This window comes from Pseudophryne corroboree, chromosome 4 (genome assembly GCF_028390025.1).
Source record: "Pseudophryne corroboree isolate aPseCor3 chromosome 4, aPseCor3.hap2, whole genome shotgun sequence".
Classification (NCBI taxonomy): Eukaryota; Metazoa; Chordata; class Amphibia; order Anura; family Myobatrachidae; genus Pseudophryne; species Pseudophryne corroboree.
This window is the reverse complement of record NC_086447.1, coordinates 158,677,621-158,698,106: the sequence shown is the minus strand read 5'-3', so window position 1 is coordinate 158,698,106 and position 20,486 is coordinate 158,677,621. Positions and strand designations below refer to the sequence as shown.

The 20,486-nt window shown below is 46.4% G+C and overlaps 1 protein-coding gene across 2 annotated transcripts in view; it reads left to right on the top strand.

The window, feature by feature from the left end:
- Positions 1-20,486, top strand: part of PPP2R3A (protein phosphatase 2 regulatory subunit B''alpha) — a 411,391-nt gene that overhangs the window by 141,481 nt on the left and 249,424 nt on the right. Inside the window, exon 1 of one of the 2 annotated variants that reach the window (XM_063915514.1) lies at positions 14,100-14,175. The exons of the other annotated variant lie outside the window; for it this stretch is intronic. The gene's annotated coding sequence lies outside the window, so the exon portion shown is untranslated. Of the gene's footprint in view, positions 1-14,099; positions 14,176-20,486 lie in introns of those variants that run through there. 2 annotated transcript variants of the gene reach the window in all.

Here is a 20,486-nt window from a genome sequence, read left to right as displayed (position 1 = left end):
CTTCCCCCGCTTCCTCTGAGTCCACCGCATGACGCGGGGGCTCCACAGGCGTAGCCAGGTACGGTGGGGGGGCGCCTCAAAAATTTCAGCGATCAGTGGGCTCGCTCACAGGTGGATCCATGGATCCTTCAAGTAGTATCTCAGGGGTACAAGCTGGAATTCGAGGCGTCTCCCCCCCGCCGTTTCCTCAAATCTGCCTTGCCGACAACTCCCTCAGGCAGGGAGGCTGTGCTAGAGGCAATTCACAAGCTGTATTCCCAGCAGGTGATAGTCAAGGTGCCCCTACTTCAACAAGGACGGGGTTACTATTCCACACTGTTTGTGGTACCGAAACCGGACGGTTCGGTGAGACCCATTTTAAATTTGAAATCCTTGAACACATACATAAAAAAATTCAAGTTCAAGATGGAATCGCTCAGGGCGGTTATTGCAAGCCTGGAGGAGGGGGATTACATGGTATCCCTGGACATCAAGGATGCTTACCTACATGTCCCCATTTACCATCCTCACCAGGAGTACCTCAGATTTGTGGTACAGGATTGCCATTACCAATTCCAAACACTGCCGTTTGGATTGTCCACGGCACCGAGGGTCTTTACCAAGGTAATTGCAGAAATGATGATACTCCTTCGAAAAAAGGGAGTTTTAATTATCCCGTACTTGGACGATCTCCTTATAAAGGCGAGGTCCAAGGAGCAGTTGTTGGTCGGAGTAGCACTATCTCGGGAAGTGCTACAACAGCACGGATGGATTCTATACATTCCAAAGTCACAGCTGGTTCCTACCACACGCCTACTGTTCCTGGGGATGGTTCTGGACACAGAACAGAAAAAAGTGTTTCTCCCGCAGGAGAAAGCCAAGGAGCTGTCATCTCTAGTCAGAGACCTCCTGAAACCAAAACAGGTATCGGTGCATCACTGCACACGAGTCCTGGGAAAAATGGTAGCTTCTTACGAAGCAAAATTCCATTCGGCAGGTTCCATGCAAGAACCTTTCAGTGGGACCTCTTGGACAAGTGGTCGGGATCGCATCTTCAGATGCATCGGCTGATACCCTGGTCCTTGGAGACAGAGTTATCTCTACTGTGGTGGCTGCAGAGTGCTCATCTTCAAGAGGGCCACAGATTCGGCATACAGGACTAGGTCCTGGTAACCACGGATGCCAGTCTTCGAGGCTGGGGGACAGTCACACAGGGAAGAAATTTACAAGGACTTTGGTCAAGTCAGGAGTCGTCCCTACACATAAATATTTTGGAACTGAGGGCCATTTACAATGCCCTAAGTCTGGCAAGGCCTCTGCTTCAAAACCAGCCGGTACTGATCCAATCAGACAACATCACGGCAGTCGCCCATGTAAACCGACAGGGCGGCACAAGAAGCTAGATGGCGATGGCAGAAGCCACAAGGATTCTCCGATGGGCGGAAAATCACGTCTTAGCACTGTCAGCAGTGTTCATTCCGGGAGTGGACAACTGGGAAGCAGACTTCCTCAGCAGACACGACCTACACCCGGGAGAGTGGGGACTTCATCCAGAAGTCTTCCAACTGTCGGTAAACCGTTGGGAAAGGCCACAGGTGGACATGATGGCGTCCCGCCTAAACAAAAAACTAGATATTGCGCTAGGTCAAGGGACCCTCAGGCAATAGCTGTGGACGCTCTAGTGACACCGTGGGTGTACCAGTCGGTTTATGTATTCCCTCCTCTGCCTCTCATACCAAAGGTACTGAGAATAATAAGAAAACGAGGAGTAAGAACGATACTCGTGGTTCCAGATGGGCCAAGAAGAGCTTGGTACCCAGAACTTCAAGAAATGATATCAGAGGACCCATGGCCTCTACCGCTCAGACAGGATCTGCTACAGCAGGGGCCCTGTCTGTTCCAAGACTTACCGTGGCTGCGTTTGACGGCATGGCGGTTGAATTCCGGATCCTAAAGGAAAAGGGCATTCCAGAAGAAGTCATTCCTACGCTGATAAAAGCCAGGAAAGAAGTAACCGCAAACCATTATCACCGTATTTGGCGAAAATATGTTGCGTGGTGTGAGGCCAGGAAGGCCCCAACAGAGGAATTTCAGCTGGGTCGTTTTCTGCACTTCCTACAGTCAGGGGTGACTATGGGCCTAAAATTGGGTTCCATTAAGGTCCAGATTTCGGCTCTGTCGATTTTCTTCCAGAAAGAACTGGCTTCACTGCCTGGAGTTCAGACATTTGTAAAGGGAGTGCTACATATTCAGCCCCCTTTTGTGCCTCCTGTGGCACCTTGGGATCTCAACGTGGTGTTGAGTTTCTTAAAATCACATTGGTATGAGTCACTTAAAACTGTGGATTTGAAATATCTCACGTGGAAAGTGGTCATGTTATTGGCCTTGGCTTCGGCCAGGCGTGTGTCAGAATTGGCGGCTTTGTCATGTAAAAGCCCTTATCTGATTTTCCATATGGATAGGGCAGAATTGAGGACTCGTCCCCAGTTTCTCCCTAAGGTGGTATCAGCTTTTCACTTGAACCAACCTATTGTAGTGCCTACGGCTACTAGGGACTTGGAAGATTCCAAGTTACTGGACGTAGTCAGGGCCTTAAAAATTTATATTTCCAGGATGGCTGGAGTCGGGAAAACTGACTCGCTTTTTATCCTGTAGGCACCCAACAAAATAGGTGCTCCTGCTTCTAAGCAGACTATTGCTCGCTGAATTTGTAGCACAATTCAGCTGGAGCTTTCTGCGGCTGGATTGCCGCATCCTAAATCAGTAAAAGCCCATTCCACGAGGAAAGTGGGCTCATCTTGGGCGGCTGCCCGAGGGGTCTCGGCTTTACAATTTTGCCGAGCTGCAACTTGGTCAGGGGCAAACACGTTTGCTAAATTCTACAACATTGATATCCTGGCTGAGGAGGACCTTGAGTTCTCTCATTCGGTGCTGCAGAGTCATCCGCACTCTCCCGCCCGTTTGGGAGCTTTGGTATAATCCCTATGGTCCTTACGGAGTTCCCAGCATCCACTAGGACGTCGGAGAAAATAAGATTTTACTCAACGGTAAATCTATTTCTCGTAGTCCGTAGTGGATGCTGGGCGCCCATGCCAAGTGCGGATTGTCTGCAATACTTGTATGTAGTTATTGCCTAACTAAGGGTTATTGTTGAGCCATCTGTTGAGAGGCTCAGTTATATTTCATACTGTTAACTGGGTATAGTATCACAAGTTATACGGTGTGATTGGTGTGGCTGGTATGAGTCTTACCCGGGATTCAAAATCCTTCCTTATTGTGTCAGCTCTTCCGGGCACAGTATCCTAACTGAGGTCTGGAGGAGGGTCATAGTGGGAGGAGCCAGTGCACACCAGATAGTACCTAATCTTTCTTTTAGAGTGCCCAGTCTCCTGCGGAGTCCGTCTATTCCCCATGGTCCTTACGGAGTTCCCAGCATCCACTACGGACTACGAGAAATAGATTTACCGGTGAGTAAAATCTTATTTTCTCAAACTCTCCCTTCCCTCTCTCGGACCACCATCTGCTTTCCTTCACCCTCTCTTCCTCCCTCCTCCTCTCCACGCCCAGACCCACCACCACCACCAGTCGCAATCTCGGGTCTCTCAACCCCACTTTCATGTCCTCCCTCGAGACTTTCCTCTCTTCTCTTTCCACTATGACTTGTCCCAACCAGGCAGCCACCTTCTATAACTCTTCCCTAACCGCTGCTCTCGACTCTGTGGCCCCCCTCTCCTCTGTCCCCCTCCGCCGCTCCAAACCCCAACCCTGGCACACCAAACTAACACGTTTCTTACAAAAATGCTCACGCTCCGCTGAACGCTCCTGGAGGAGATCTCACTCTCTGGCGGACTTCCTCCATTTCAAGTTTATTCTCTCCTCCTACAGCTCTGCTCTTTCCCTCGCCAAGCAGTCCTTTTTCCAAGCACTCATCTCCTCTCAGTCCTCCTGTCCACGCCGTCTCTTTGAACACTCTCCTTCGCCCCCCCCTCCTCCCCTCCCATCCTCCCTCACTACCACTGACTTTGCCTCCTTCTTCATCTCCAAAATTGAGGATATCCGACACGACATCTCCCGCCGTCACCCCTCTGCTACCCCCCTGCCCCCTTTATCCCTCCCCTCCATCTATCCCACCCTGTCCTCCTTCCATCCCACTTCAGAAAAGGAAGTCCACTCCCTCATCTTATCCTCCCCCCCCCCACCACCTGCCCCCTGGACCCCCTTCCCTCCCGTCTTCTCCGCTCCCTCTCCCCCAGTGCCTGCTCCCACCTTGCTCACCTCTTTAACCTGTCCCTCTCCACTGGCATCTTCCCCTTACCATTCAAACATGCTCTGGTCTCGCCTATTCTCAAAAAACCCAACCTCGACCCCTCATCACCCACTAACCTCTCTCTTCTCCCTTTCGCCTCCAACGACTTCAACGACTAGTCTACAGCCGTCTCACAAGCTACCTCTCTGACCACTCCATCCTCGATCCACTACAATCTGGCTTTCGCCCACTCCACTCAACTGAGACTGCCCTGGTGAAAGTCACCAATGACCTGCTTTCGGCCAAATCCAGGGGCCACTTCTCTCTGCTCATCCTTCTGGACCTCTCTGCTGCCTTTGACACCGTAGATCATCCTCTCCTCCTCGGCACACTCCAAAACGCTGGCCTCTCTAGCACTGTCCTTGACTGGTTTTCTTCTTACCTCACTAACCGCTCCTTCTCTGTGTCTGCCTCAAGCACCACCTCACACCCTTCCATCCTTCCTGTTGGTGTCCCTCAGGGTTCTGTCCTTGGACCCCTTCTGTTCTCACTGTACACCTCTTCCCTGGGTGCGCTCATTAACTCATTTGGGCTTCAATACCACCTCTATGCTGATGACACACAACTCTACCTCTCATCTCCTGATCTGTCCCCCTCTGTCCTCTCTCAGGTTTCCAGCTGCCTCTCTGCAATCTCCTCCTGGATGTCTGAACGCTCTCTAAAGCTCAACATGGACAAAACGGAACTCATCATCTTCCCCCGATCCAGAGCAACACCCCCGACCAATATCTCCATCATTGTTGACAACACCACCATCTCCCCCGTTCCCCAACTCCGCTGCCTGGGCGTCTCTTGACTCCTCCCTCTCCTTTGCACCCCACATCCAAGCTCTGGCACAATCCTGTCGTTTTCAGCTACGCAACATTGCTCGTATCAGGCCATATCTCTCCCAGAGTGCAACTAAACTCATCATCTACTCACTGGTCATCTCACGACTTGACTACTGCAATGTCCTCCTCACTGGCCTCGCTTGCTCCCATCTTGCTCCCCTCCAATCTGTCCTGAACTCCGCAGCTAGGCTTATCTTCCTCTCCCGCCGCACCACATCTGCCACTCCCCTTCAACAAAATCTACACTGGCTCCCATTCCCCTACAGAATCCTCTTCAAACTCCTCACCCTCACATACAAGGCCATCTCTAATTCCACTGCTCCCTACATCTCCAACCTCCTTTCCCTTCATACTCCCTCCCGCCCCCTACGGTCGACTAATGACCGTCGCCTCTCCACCGCCCTGGTCACTGCTTCCCATGCACGAGTTCAGGATTTTGCCCGTGCTGCACCCCTTCAGTGGAACGCACTCCCCTGCTCCATTAGACTCTCCCCAACCTTGCAAAGCTTCAAACGGGCACTAAAAACCCACCTATTCATCAAAGCATACCCTCCCGATGCATAACCCAGTGCTTAAGCCGCGCCTCCACCCCCCTGCCTCATGCCGTGAACATCTCAGCTTTGCTTGCATACTGCCATCAGGCTACCTCCCACTTGCCTGCACCTCTTGTCATCTGTCTGTCGCCCTTCCCCCAATAGATTGTTAGCTCTTCAGAGCAGGGCCCTCTTTCCTCTTGTTATCTAAGCCCTCGTCTCAACACATTTCACTCAGAGCTCTCCCCTACTCAACGACCATCTTTATCCTGCTAGTAAAGGCTCATCTCCATCTATGGCCACCAGCCTCTAGTAGTACGATGATCATTCCCTCAATACTTACATCTTAGCTGTATTATGTCTTGAGAACGTGTGGTGCTCTGTTACCTGTACTCTATTTCTGTTATTTATTTACTGTAATGCAATGTTTTGTCCCCTGTACTGTCCTTTGTACGGCGCTGCGAAACACGTGGCGCCTAATAAATAAAATGTAATAATAATTAATAATACCTACTTGACATTAATGTGAGGTTATTGAAGTAGCATAATAAGACAAAACATAATGAAATATTTCCTTAACTATCGTTTTGTATTCAATTAAATATTCTGATGCATGTAAACACATAATCATCAGCAACGTGTAACTCTAGGGAAATTCTTTTGTTTTTAATGTAAATTATTAATCTGATTCATCACTAAATTCTCTGAAAACATTGTTTTGATTTATTTTGTGTCTGAGCTACATATGTGGTATTAAATGAGACTGCAAAGGACTTGACGGTCGTCCCAATTTTCCTTTTGAACTCCAGAACAAACAATATTGGGCATCTTTAGGTCGTTAACAATATACTATATATGTATATATATCAGCTAGTGAGTACACACTAGACGCTCATTATCGTTAGACGGAATTTGCTATAAACAACGATGTGGATGATTTGTCATTCCAATTCGTTTCAAAACACCAAATCGTCCAAAATATCGCCTAGTGTTTACCCAGCTTTAGCGTTCATAGAATTTATAAGCCGTTCAGTCATTTCTTGAAGCCAGTATGAACCTTTAAAGGAGCCCAGGGAGATGTGGCTCATTATTAGACGCCTGCAGTCATTTATTTTTTCATTTTTATTTTTTAAGGTGCTTTGCCAACTGTCTCCTAGTACCTGCCCTGCAGTGTAGTAAATGTCTGCATCTAGGTTGTCAACTGACATTTAATAAGTGTGAGTCCGTCCCAACAGCCAGTGTGAATCTGATACATGTAACCTGTCTCAGTGACGCACTATATAGCAGGGTCCCAGAGACCTCTTACGCACTGTGTGTCATCCACTTTCATTACAGTATTAAAAAAAAAATAGCCAAACGTGTAATTAGTTCTATATTCTGTGCATGTTGATTTGCAGCCTGATGTATGTGTCAGTGTCTGTCATTGGATATCTAGTGCTGTTCACTCATTATCCATGAGCTGTTCCATCTGCTTTCTCTCCTCCTTCGCCTTTTGCATTTTATATGGTCTGCGAGGTTGGAAAGGGGAAGTATAGGGTGTTACTGGGATGGTTTATTCCTCTTGGGAAGATGAGCCACCTGCTTGTGTAAATAACAGATTAGACAAGGCTGTCTTACTGCATTCACAAAAGCTGTTCGTCTCTCAATTTGTGAGCTGCAGATTCATTGCTAGGATTTCTTTTATTCCCACATGAAACTTGTGTAGAATCTGTGCTGGGGATATAGTGGCTTCTGGTCACTGCCAGGAGGGTCCTGCAGACTTTCTTCTCTCTGGTATACTATACTTCCAGCTGTACATCTATCTTCACACTTTCCACACTGTACCAGGCACATCTTTCACTGGTATGTTTCCCTCTGTGTTCTGTTCTTGTAAACCGTTTCTGCTCTTCCCATACGCATGTGTCTCTCTTTCTCCCATTCTTAACCTCTGCAGCCATGATCTGTGATCAGACATGTGTCACACATCCTTATAATAGTTAGAAATTTAGAACAACAGTTTTTGAAGCATATATGTGTTCTGTGTGGCAAGAGTCACGAGAGTGCATCACGTGCCTGCGGGTGCCAAATAAAACTGACCTATAGTATGCCCTGTCTGTGCCCACTCACGATAACTTTATCCACTCACCCTTGTGTCAATAGGTCTCAATTGTAGCATTATCCCCCTACCCCTCATCCCAACATTGCTAAAAGATCCTCAAGCATCATTACCCTCCACCACACTGTCCATATGCCTCCATTGTAGCATTACCTCTCACGGCAATACATCTCTCTGTGGCTATAAATTCCCCCCTAAAACACCCGCCCCCCCCAGTCACATAATTCCCCCCCGCCCCGTTCAAATAATTTCAGAGGGGACCAATCATTATCATTATTCCACCTGCTGCAGCTGATCTCGGCAGAATAGCGCTCAGGGCCCCTTACATATATGGCGTATGCTCTACATGATTACTATTGCATTCTAGGGTACAAATCGGGCATGTGATGTCGGCTGTCACAGACTGCTACCGCACAGTATGAGGGCGGACTTTCAAGAGGAAATCTGAACTGTTTTCCTCTTTAAAATAAAATAGGGACAGATGAGGCCGACGGTTGCATTGGAAGTGTCAGTGAAAGCCCGACTGGCGGCCAGTTAAGTGGTTAAAGAAAACTGATAGCAGTGGACACAGTGGGCAGTCCCCCTGACCTGTCATTGCTCCGGCATGTGCTTCCCCATGTCTCCCTATGCGTGACCTGTGCACGGTGTTTGGTCTGCCCATGAGCACATCAACAATCCTGGTACTTTCATGTGTTCAAGGACAGGTATCTGTTTATACATATGTTATTCAGTGCAGTTGTGAAAAAGTGCTATTGTACAAAAACCGTTTACAGTAGGTTGTTACAATAGGTCAAGCTCAACCTGAGTACATTTTATTGCATATATTCATTATACTAACTTACTATTCTGGCAGGTTGTGAATGAGTTTCAGCCCTTTCCCAAGTTGCTCGTTCGTCTGACCAAATATTTCTGAATAATTTTTTTTTAATCCTCCCACTGTAATCACTTACAGCTGTGTGCGAGATCTCGCCGGCCTGAGGATTGTTCTGAGCCCAAGGCAAATGATATGGAAACTAGAATTGGTGGCTTCCTGGTATACTCTTGTAGAAGCTATTGTCGGGACTGGAGATTTCCTGCATGACATCAGAGCGGCACACCGTGGCATATTGTGCTACACCGCTTTATGTAATGACAGAAGGAGCACTAGTCTTTATCTTTGTATTTGCAGCCCCTGCTTCTGTTAAATGGAGTTTTTCAAGGCACATTTCCTGCATATGACACAATAAACACTGTTGGTAGAGATGTATTAAGGTTTTGATATTTAGTTACTGCTGTAACATATCTAGTATATAATAAAATTAATTATGTGGCATGGAAATGACACTGCATCATGGAAAAGGTTGGCTATGAAATCCTTGCGGTCTGGATTTCCGACAGCGTAATCCTGCTGGGAATTCAGACTGCTTCCAGGTAAGTGTTTTACCCCTAACTCGCCCCTCCCACAGACTAACTCTAACCTCTCCTTCCCGCAGCCTAAAGCTGGGTACACACTACAGCAGTGTCTGCACAATACGTCTTTTCGTAACAACGTATTGCCTACATCGCTCAGTGTGTATGGGGGATTGCGCGCTCCCTCGGATGCTAGCGACAGATGTACATAAAACCAAGCGTTGTCGCTAGCGTCCTGTAGTATGCTAATGAAGGACGGAACATGTTTGTTCCGACCTTCATTAGCATCCCCCCAGTGTGTACACACCATCTAGGGCTGAAGGGGATTCGTTCCGACGTCGGAACGAATCCCCGTCGCTGTAGTGTGTACCCACCTTAACTCTGACCTCTCCCACTCCCGCAGTCTAACCCCATCTCTCCCCCTATGCCTAACCCTCATACATACCTCGGGGGTCTGTCCGCAATTCCGGCACCGGGATACTGACTACATCCCCGTGTATAATAGTCTTAATAATAATAATAATAATAATAATAATAAGTATTATTATTAATAATATATTTATTACTTTTGCTACTTGTTGCTCTGTGATAATAGCTAATTGAAACTATAGACTATATGATCTGACCTGGTATCATATCACAGTTCTTTGTGGAACAGTACTTGTTTGCCTAAACTAGAAAATGTACTGAGATTTACTTACATAACATTTAGAGAATAATGGCCTTAACAGTATTTTACTGCCCTGCCACTTGTCAGCCATAAGCTAAGGTCAAGAGGCACATGCATTACACTGCATAATGATCTTTCCAGAAGTCTGGCCCAGTCTGTCTCTGTACACTGGGAGGTGAGGTCATACTGTACGTATGTCTCAAGCACAGCCAGCAGTGACCACCTCTTCCCATACAGGAAAGTGCTCAACTCACTAGCAAAAAATGCAGTGGGCTCTTTAACTTAGGTTCTTTATCTGTGTACCCAAACCATCCGTAACTTGTGTGGTCAGGAGCATATTCCTCATCTGAGCTCACACACCAGGCCCGGATAAACTGTCTGCAGACTGGAATGGACAGTCCATTTATACACTTCAGCTAGCCAAAGGGTATGTTATATTATCACACTGGACCAACATCACAGTAAGTTACATCACTGTTGGAGCATTACCATGGTTACTTGGCAATCTCTTGTCTGCTTTGATTTTTATGATATACTAGGAAAAACGTAACAATTTTTCCGTCTGTTTCTATTTTTTCTTGCTGTATAGATTTAATATACGGCAATTTGATGTGTTTTTTTCTGGCTTTTTTATGTGTTAAGCTATGTGCAAAAACTGCAATGTGAGTAAATGGCTGCTAGAATTATACAGGGAGTTCAGAAAGTCCATCCTCAGTGAGAGCAGTCTCTGGCTGCAGATCTACTCTACAGCCGTGTGAGGCCAGAAAGGTACAGAGCAGCCAGAGACCCTCCAACACAAGCTTATTTCATGTGAATAAAGTGTGTAAAAACAATTGTTATATTACTTGGCACATATTCTCTGCAGTGACACTTGCTTAGCACACACTCACCGCAGAGGGACTTTCTGAACTCCCCGTATAAATACTTTAAAACAGTGCTTCTAAAAGCGCTGAACAGCTCTGGGCCCATCTCTGTCTTTTTGGTTGTGAAAAATCACTGCTTCTCTGGTTCTGTGCCATAAAAAGTGAAAGCAACTAACCTGTGTGCATTGGCATGCCCCTCCGAACCAGAAAGTGTGGACGTACATTGAAGCTCACACTCTGTTTATTCTCCCTCTACCCTGTTATGGTGCTCCCCCTCTAACCACCCGACCTCTATCTCCCTCCTCCCTACGATACGGTTCTCATTATCCGTCTAGGATTTTTGTATACATTTCTATAAACTTCGTTCGGGTCACCCCCACTTCTAGTCCCCCATAGAAACAATCCTGCCTTCATCCCAAGTATGGATCACCGTCCGTTCCAGTTATGGACTAACCACAACCTCTCATTTCCTTTCGACATTGCTCCTCTACACACCTTCCCAGAGTTTGCTAGTATACAATCCCGTTTTAATCTCCCCCACAGGGTCTTTCACCAATTTTTACAAATTTGGCATTTCTATCATTCCCTCGAGCATCCTTCTCCGACTACGTCCACTTCCACCATTGAATCTCTATGTCATCACCACCAGTCATCTAAGGGGCTCATTTCATCTTTGTATCAACTCCCATTATACCACAACCAACACCCCAAAGAATCTCATGAATTGTCCTGGGAAAAGGATGTAGGCGAGGAGCTCACTCTTGTAGCATGGTCCCAAATTAAACAGGCGATATTGAAATGCTCGATCTCCGTGCGTACAAAAGAAAAGGCATATATATAAGCTCTATGCTCGCTGGTACCTAGTACCCACTTCCACGCTATTTATCCCAACACGCCGGATCTTTGCTGGCGTCAATGTGGCCAAACGGGGACTTTCTTACACATTTGGTTGACATGCCCTTATATAAGTCAGTATTGGAAGGAAATACAGAAGTTGATTAAAAACATTACTGGCTTTGATATGCCCTCTTCCCCCTTATATTCACTTTTAGCTAGACTGATTATCCACCTCCCACGCCAAATTGCAGCAAATTGGAAGTCGATCACTCCTCCCCCCTTACCTGCTACTATCAACGCTATCTGGTCGACCTACAGACTGAAGCAAATCTCAGTTATTCATAATACTCCGACTCAATTTGTTCACCATGGACCACTTACTATGAGGCCGAACCCCCTCTTGTAACCATTTCATTTATCTTCACCTCGCACTGATAATGCGCACACACCTTGTCTGGCTATCCTTCTATTCTTCCATTCTTCTCTCCCACTATTCCTCTTACCCTCTAATCCCTTATCCCTTTATTCCTATATTCCTCTACTCCTCTGTTTCTCTTTTCTCTTCTCTTTCCTTTTTCATGCACCTTTCTGGTTATTGATCTGATTGTTCTCCCCATATATATATATATATATATATATATATATATATATATATATATATATATAAAAAAAATGTTATGCTCTATTTCAGTATTTCGATTTGTTATGCCTTTACTGATCTCTCTTATTGCCTTTAAGATTTTTACGCCAACTGCTTATTGTCTGCTTTGTTGTGTATACTGTTTTGTTTATGGAGATATTGGGTCTGATTGGTGAACTTTTTTTCTGTTATGCTCAATAAATGTTATTTAAAAAAAAAAAGTGAGAGCAGCTTGTGCAAAGACAGTGGGGGAGATGTATTAAACCTTCTAAAGAGTGATGTGGGGAGAAGTTGTACATTTCAGTCCATTAGCTTCTAGCTATCATTTTAAAGAATGTACTAGATTACTGAAGCTGACTGGTTTCCATGGGCAGAAGCTCCGCTTGTCCTCATCAGAAGGTTTATTCTCCCTCATAGTAGGCCTTCTATTATTGCCTTTTAACAACAATTGTTATTTGGGGATGTGGGTATATGCTGGCTGTCAGAATCCCAACACCCATCAGAATGTCGATGCCGGAATCCCGTCAGGGACAGGAAACAGATGCTAGAATCCCAACATCCAGCATCCTGACCATAAGTATAGCGGGTTGATTTTAGGGTTAGGTGCCACACTGGGGGAGGGGGGGGGGGTGTTGGGAAGAGGTTAGGGTCAGACTGCGGGTGGGTTGGGGTAGGTTTTTAGATACTAATGGGGAGGGTTAGGGTTACGCTGTGGGAAAGAAGAGATTAGGGTTAGACACTATGGGGTAGTTTAGAGTTAGGCTGCGGAAAGGGAGGATTAGGGGAGAGGTGGTAACATACTTACCTCGCCCCTATCAGGTTTTCAAACATTGTGATGTCCATCCCGTCTGGCGGTTAAACATGCTGAACATGTTAATTGAAATCGGGTCTTGCTTACTCCGGAAATGTCCTAATCATTACTGTTGACATTATACATTTATTTCTACAGGATTCAAACACTTTATTGCTACTGGTACATAGGCCACTCAGTTAAAGGGGCAAAAATGCATTTTGTGCAATCAAAACTTCCCAATTTGGTTTATTGTTGCATACTGGAGCTAATTATTTTAATGATGAGGTATTTAGATATCGTTATGTGGCAGGGAGAGGAGGGGAATGCTTTGGTCATCATTGATGTCTTTCTCGACATTTTTGACAGAAAACATAACCTATAGGATTTTCTAAAATGAGTAAGCAGCTTGTAGAAAATGCTGTATTGAGTCATCGCGCTGCTAGATGACTGGTGCAAATTCTTCCGTCTCTCTTTATTTTCACATGCCAGGAGCAGGATCAACAGACCTAAAAATAGATATATCAATAAATAAAGCCTTCTCTCTGGATTTAAAGATATACTATTGGCAAACCAGAGGGCTCACACAATTATTCTTGGTCCTTTTAATAAAGGTTCTATCTTGGTTGCCAGTACATTGTAACATCCGATCCCATGAGTGCATTCTGTTTCATTGATATGTATACATGTAGCAAGATCTAATCTAACATGCTCTGCCAGATATATGGGGCACTGTCTCTGCCAGTTACATTTTATCCACATGACCCATCTTTTAACCTCTTAGTTGCCTCTCCATAGTAGCAGATTCTAAATAGATGTGAGTGGAATGCCTATTCGTTCGCTGTATTTATAGCAAAGAGTTGGGACTCTGCTTTAATACAAAGCTGTATTCTGTCAGGTTGGTCAGTGTTACTTAGCTAGCCTCTTGCTACAAATAAATAGGCATTGCAATCTCTATTGGACATCCCGTTGGTTCCTAAAACTATTTACTAAATACTGACGTGATGAGTGCAAATCACGTTCCAAACTGAAAGGGCGGATTAGCAGAATATGATCCCTTCTGTTAATGAGGGGCTTCGAAAACAAACTTGCTACACCCACTGATGCTCGCTTCGGGAACTGTGCACGTAACCGTGTTCTAGACAGCACAAGCGTTAATTCCTGTCGCACACACTCATATGCTCTGTGCGTGCTGCTGGCGTGACATTCACCTGAAGGGCAAATCAATACCCATTGTGAACTGGTATGTGTGCAAATCAATTCTGCCACCCTTTGTATGAAGTGATTTAGGGGTAATTATTAATATATTCATGTAACATAGTATATATAGCTAGTATGTAAATATTACCTCATTTATAACAGGACTGTTGAAGTGGCAAGTGTGTGTTTGGAAAGGTGTAAAACCCTTCTGTCACATGATTTGATTAGTATCCTAGACCTAAAATGCAGCCTCCCACTTTTTTGTTGGTGAAAGTCCCTTTATACTGGTAAATAGAGTATTGGCTAATAATTGTAGTTACAGTAGGTGATCAGAGCAAGGCTGAGTTCATCACAGTGGTTTAGCTTGGCATTTACGGTCATATTTAGGACCTAACAGTCCTTCCTTAGCTGCGGGTGTATGCATTTGGAAGAATGCAGCATCTAAGGGTTCTCTAACACTGCTCAGGGTGAGTGAAGAGGGTTAATTGCCTCTGTTGCACATTTTTTGGGATGATCTGAGTGGTATTTACCAGTCTGGAAAAGTGCATAGACTACAGTGGAAAAAATGTGGATTTAGGAATGAAAGAATTACAGGATCATATTTCTAGCCGGCTAAATATACATGAAAGTGTTGAAAGGAAAGTTTTGATAGTCTATATTTTGTTAGTGTCTTGGGGATGAATGGAAATGGTAGATTTCAAATGACAAGTAAAATAAGCAGTCTCTGACTTCATTTAGGTTACTCATAAAAGGAATAGGACCCCACCCCCTTCCCCCGTGGTGCTACTTGTGTATTACTGAACGGACGCCCTTCTCTCATTGCGTACAGGTACAGTATAGGATCTCTTGTCTGCAAAATGTTACGCAGAAATAAAAATGAAAATGATTGCGGTTTGGTGAACAGCAAATATCACAGACAAGATGAAAAGAAACTGTACAGTACATCCGGTGTGTGAAAATAAGAGCAATGTCCAGTGCAAACTGCGGGAGAGGGATATAGGAAAATGAAATGTGCCATGAAATAAAATCCTACTGCTTGGAAGTATGGCTAGATGTAACTAATAGTCCTGCCCATCTCGCTGGGTATAACGGCTTCTTATTACTTTCTGAAATGATGGCTTGGGTTTCTTCATGTGTAAGCTGCAAAACGGAAACGTTTGGTTTAGTTTGTCTTGCAAATGGATGGTCTATGTGACTTTGTGTAACCGTATTCTGGGGAATTGTCAGCAACATTAGAATACAGAAAATGTTTGCTAAGGCAGTTTCTTTTCAAAATGTCATTTAGAATCTGGCTCACTGTGTTCTGTAGTGTCCTCTCTCTAGGCTACACGCAGTGTTGTTCCACCCAGCTAGGATTTATTCTCTTCCTAAGGCCAAATACTGACTCATTTTTATTCTGCCTTCCTGATGTAATGTTTCTTTTCCCCCACCTTTCTCAGCCCTGCTTCTGTGAGTTTCCTTGCCAACAGCCTGCATTTCTTCCCTGTTTATATTTGTCTTTTAGTACCCTAACCTGACCTTCTTGATATTTCCCCTTTCCCTCCCCTTCCTTATTTTCTGTGTCATACAGAGCGGAGTGTGAGGACCATGTGGAATGTGATGCTGTATATAAGACATGATCTCACTGCCCTATAAATGACTATTCCTGATCCTTGGTACAGATTGTTTTATAGACACTGGCACTCATTCCTGGGGAACCTGAGCTTAAAAACAGAAGTGCTAAAAAATAGAATGGAAATGCAGAACTGTTTTTTTTTCTATTTTTGTTTAATTCTTTTGCATTATGCAAGTCAAGGTAGTAGAAGGTGGTGGTGTATAGTTCTTTTGCCATTTCTAACATAGAGCAGGCCAAAAATCTAATCCTAAACAGAAAGAAGAAAGATTGCAGGTGCACACCCTAGGCAACAAGCATTCCCAATAACAATTTGTGAACTCTGCTATTTTACATAGAGTAAACATAAGCATCATTTCTCTGACGTCCTAGTGGATGCTGGGACTCCGTCAGGACCATGGGGATTAGCGGCTCCGCAGGAGACAGGGCACAAAAATAAAAGCTTTAGGACTAGGTGGTGTGCACTGGCTCCTCCCCCTATGACCCTCCTCCAAGCCTCAGTTAGGTTTTTGTGCCCGTCCGAGCAGGGTGCAATCTAGGTGGCTCTCCTAAAGAGCTGCTTAGAAAAAGTTATTAGGTTTTTTATTTTCAGTGAGTCCTGCTGGCAACAGGCTCACTGCAACGAGGGACTTAGGGGAGAAGAAGTGAACTCACCTGCGTGCAGGATGGATTGGCTTCTTAGGCTACTGGACACCATTAGCTCCAGAGGGATCGAACACAGGCCCAGCCATGGAGTCCGGTCCCGGAGCCGCGCCGCCGACCCCCTTGCAGATGCCGAAAAGTGAAGAGGTCCAGAAACCGGCGGCAGAAGACTTTTCAGTCTTCATGAGGTAGCGCACAGCACTGCAGCTGTGCGCCATTGTTGTCAGCACACTTCACACCAGCGGTCACTGAGGGTGCAGGGCGCTGGGGGGGGGGGCGCCCTGGGCAGCAATGATAATACCTTGTTCTGGCTAAAAATACATCACATATAGCCCCTGGGGCTATATGGATGTATTTAACCCCTGCCAGGTCTCACAAACACCGGGAGAAGAGCCCGCCGAAATAGGGGGCGGGGCCTATCTCCTCAGCACACAGCGCCATTTTCCTGCACAGCTCCGCTGCGAGGAAGGCTCCCAGGACTCTCCCCTGCACTGCACTACAGAAACAGGGTAAAAAAACAGAGAGGGGGGGCACTTTTTTGGCGATATTGATATATTAAGCTGCTATAAAGGAAACAACACTTCTGTAGGGTTGTTCCTATATATTTATAGCGCTTGGGTGTGTGCTGGCAAACTCTCCCTCTGTCTCCCCAAAGGGCTAGTGGGGTCCTGTCTTCGATAAGAGCATTCCCTGTGTGTCTGCTGTGTGTCGGTACGTGTGTGTCGACATGTATGAGGACGATGTTGGTGTGGAGGCGGAGCAATTGCCGGTAATGGTGATGTCACCCCCTAGGGAGTCGACACCGGAATGGATGGCTTTGTTTATGGAATTACGTGATAATGTCAGCACGTTACAAAAATCAGTTGACGACATGAGACGGCCGGCAAACCAGTTAGTACCTGTCTAGGCGTCTCAGACACCGTCAGGGGCTGTAAAACGCCCTTTACCTCAGTCGGTCGACACAGACCCAGACACGGACACCGAATCTAGTGTCGACGGTGAAGAAACAAACGTATTTTCCAGTAGGGCCACACGTTATATGATCACGGCAATGAAGGAGGCTTTGCATATCTCTGATACTGCAAGTACCACAAAAAGGGGTATTATGTGGGGTCTGAAAAAACTACCTGTAGTTTTTCCTGAATCAGAGGAATTGAATGAAGTGTGTGATGAAGCGTGGGTTAACCCCGATAGAAAACTGCTAATTTCAAAGAAGTTATTGGCATTATATCCTTTCCCGCCAGAGGTTAGGGCGCGCTGGGAAACACCCCCTAGGGTGGATAAGGCACTCACACGCTTATCAAAACAAGTGGCGTTACCGTCTCCTGAAACGGCCGCCCTCAAGGATCCAGCTGATAGGAGGCTGGAAACTACCCTGAAAAGTATATACACTCATACTGGTGTTATACTGCGACCAGCCATCGCCTCTGCATGGATGTGCAGTGCTGGGGTGGTTTGGTCGGATTCCCTGACTGAAAATATTGGTACCCTGGATAGGGACAGTATTTTATTGACTATAGAGCAATTAAAGGATGCTTTTCTTTATATGTGAGATGCTCAGAGGGATATTTGCACTCTGGCATCGAGAGTAAGTGCGATGTCCATATCTGCCAGAAGAAGTTTATGGACGCGACAGTGGTCAGGTGATGCGGATTCCAAACGGCATATGGAAGTATTGCCGTATAAAGGGGAGGAATTATTTGGGGTCGGTCTATGGGATTTGGTGGCCACGGCAACAGCCGGGAAATCCACCTTTTTACCTCAGGTCCCCTCCCAACAGAAAAAGACACCGTCTTTTCAGCCGCAGTCCTTTCATTCCTATAAGAACAAGCGGGCAAAAGGACAGTCATATCTGCCCCGAGGCAAAGGAAAGGGTAAGAGAGTGCACCAAGCAGCTCCCTCCCAGGAGCAGAAGCCCTCCCCGGCTTCTGCAAAGCCCTCAGCATGACGTTGGGGCTTTACAAGCGGACTCAGGGGCGGTGGGGGGTCGACTCAAGAATTTCAGCGCACAGTGGGCTCACTCACAGGTGGACCCCTGGATCCTGCAGGTAGTATCTCAGGGTTACAGGTTGGAATTCGAGAAGTCTCCCCCTCGCCGGTTCCTAAAGTCTGCTCTGCCAACGTCTCCCTCAGACAGGGCGACGGTATTGGAAGCCATTCACAAGCTGTATTCTCAGCAGGTGATAGTCAAGGTACCCCTCCTACAACAGGGAAAGGGGTATTATTCCACACTATTTCTGGTACCGAAGCCGGACGGCTCGGTAAGACCTATTCTAAATCTGAAATCTTTGAACCTGTACATACAAAAATTCAAGTTCAAGATGGAGTCACTCAGAGCAGTGATAGCGAATCTGGAAGAAGGGGACTTTATGGTGTCCCTGGACATCAAGGATGCTTACCTGCATGTCCCAATTTGCCCTTCACATCAAGGGTACCTCAGGTTCGTGGTGCAAAACTGTCATCAGTTTCAGACGCTGCCGTTTGGATTGTCCACGGCACCTCGGGTCTTTACCAAGGTAATGGCCGAAATGATGTTTCTTCTGCGAAGAAAAGGCGTATTAATTATCCCTTACTTGGACGATCTCCTGATAAGGGCAAGGTCCAGAGAACAGCTGGGGGACGTAGTAGCACTAACCCAAGTAGTGCTGCAACAGCACGGGTGGATTCTGAATTTTCCAAAATCTCAATTGACCCCGACGACACGTCTGCTGTTCCTGGGAATGATTCTGGACACGGTTCAGAAAAAGGTGTTTCTTCCGGAGGAGAAAGCCAGGGAGTTATCCGAACTTGTCAGGAACCTCCTAAAACCAGGAAAAGTGTCTGTGCATCAATGCACAAGAGTCCTGGGAAAAATGGTGGCTTCTTACGAAGCGATTCCATTCGGCAGATTCCACGCACGAACTTTTCAGTGGGATCTGCTGGACAAATGGTCTGGATCGCATCTGCAGATGCATCAGCGGATAACTTTGTCTCCACGGACAAGGGTGTCTCTTCTGTGGTGGTTGCAGAGTGCTCATCTGTTAGAGGGCCGCAGATTCGGCATACAGGACTGGGTCCTGGTGACCACGGATGCCAGTCTGAGAGGCTGGGGAGCGGTCACACAGGGAAGAAACTTCCAGGGAGTGTGGTCAAGCCTGGAGATGTCTCTTCACATAAATATACTGGAGCTAAGAGCGATTTACAATGCTCTAAGCCTGGCAAAACCCCTGCTTCAGGGTCAGCCGGTGTTGATCCAGTCGGACAACATCACGGCAGTCGCCCACGTAAACAGACAGGGCGGCACAAGAAGCAGGAGGGCAATGGCAGAAGCTGCAAGGATTCTTCGCTGGGCGGAAGATCATGTGATAGCACTGTCAGCAGTGTTCATTCCGGGAGTGGACAACTGGGAAGCGGACTTCCTTAGCAGACACGATCTACACCCGGGAGAGTGGGGACTTCATCCAGAAGTCTTCCACATGATTGTGAACCGTTGGGAAAAACCAAAGGTGGATATGATGGCGTCCCGCCTCAACAAAAAACTGGACAGGTATTGCGCCAGGTCAAGAGACCCTCAGGCAATAGCTGTGGACGCTCTGGTAACACCGTGGGTGTTCCAGTCAGTGTATGTGTTTCCTCCTCTGCCTCTCATACCAAAGGTACTGAGAATTATACGGCAAAGGGGAGTAAGAACGATACTCGTGGCTCCGGATTGGCCAAGAAGAACTTGGTACCCGGAACTTCAGGAGATGCTCACGGAAGATCCGTGGCCTCTACCTCTAAGACGGGACCTGCTTCAGCAGGGACCTTGTCTATTCCAAGACTTACCGCGGCTGCGTTTGACGGCATGGCGGTTGAACGCCGAATTCTAAGGGAAAAAGGCATTCCGGAAGAGGTCATCCCTACCCTGGTAAAAGCCAGGAAGGAGGTGACTGCACAACATTATCACCGCATTTGGAGAAAATATGTTGCGTGGTGTGAGGCCAGGAAGGCCCCGACGGAGGAATTTCAACTGGGTCGATTCCTACATTTCCTGCAAACAGGATTGTCTATGGGCCTCAAATTAGGGTCCATTAAGGTTCAAATTTCGGCCCTGTCGATTTTCTTCCAGAAAGAATTGGCTT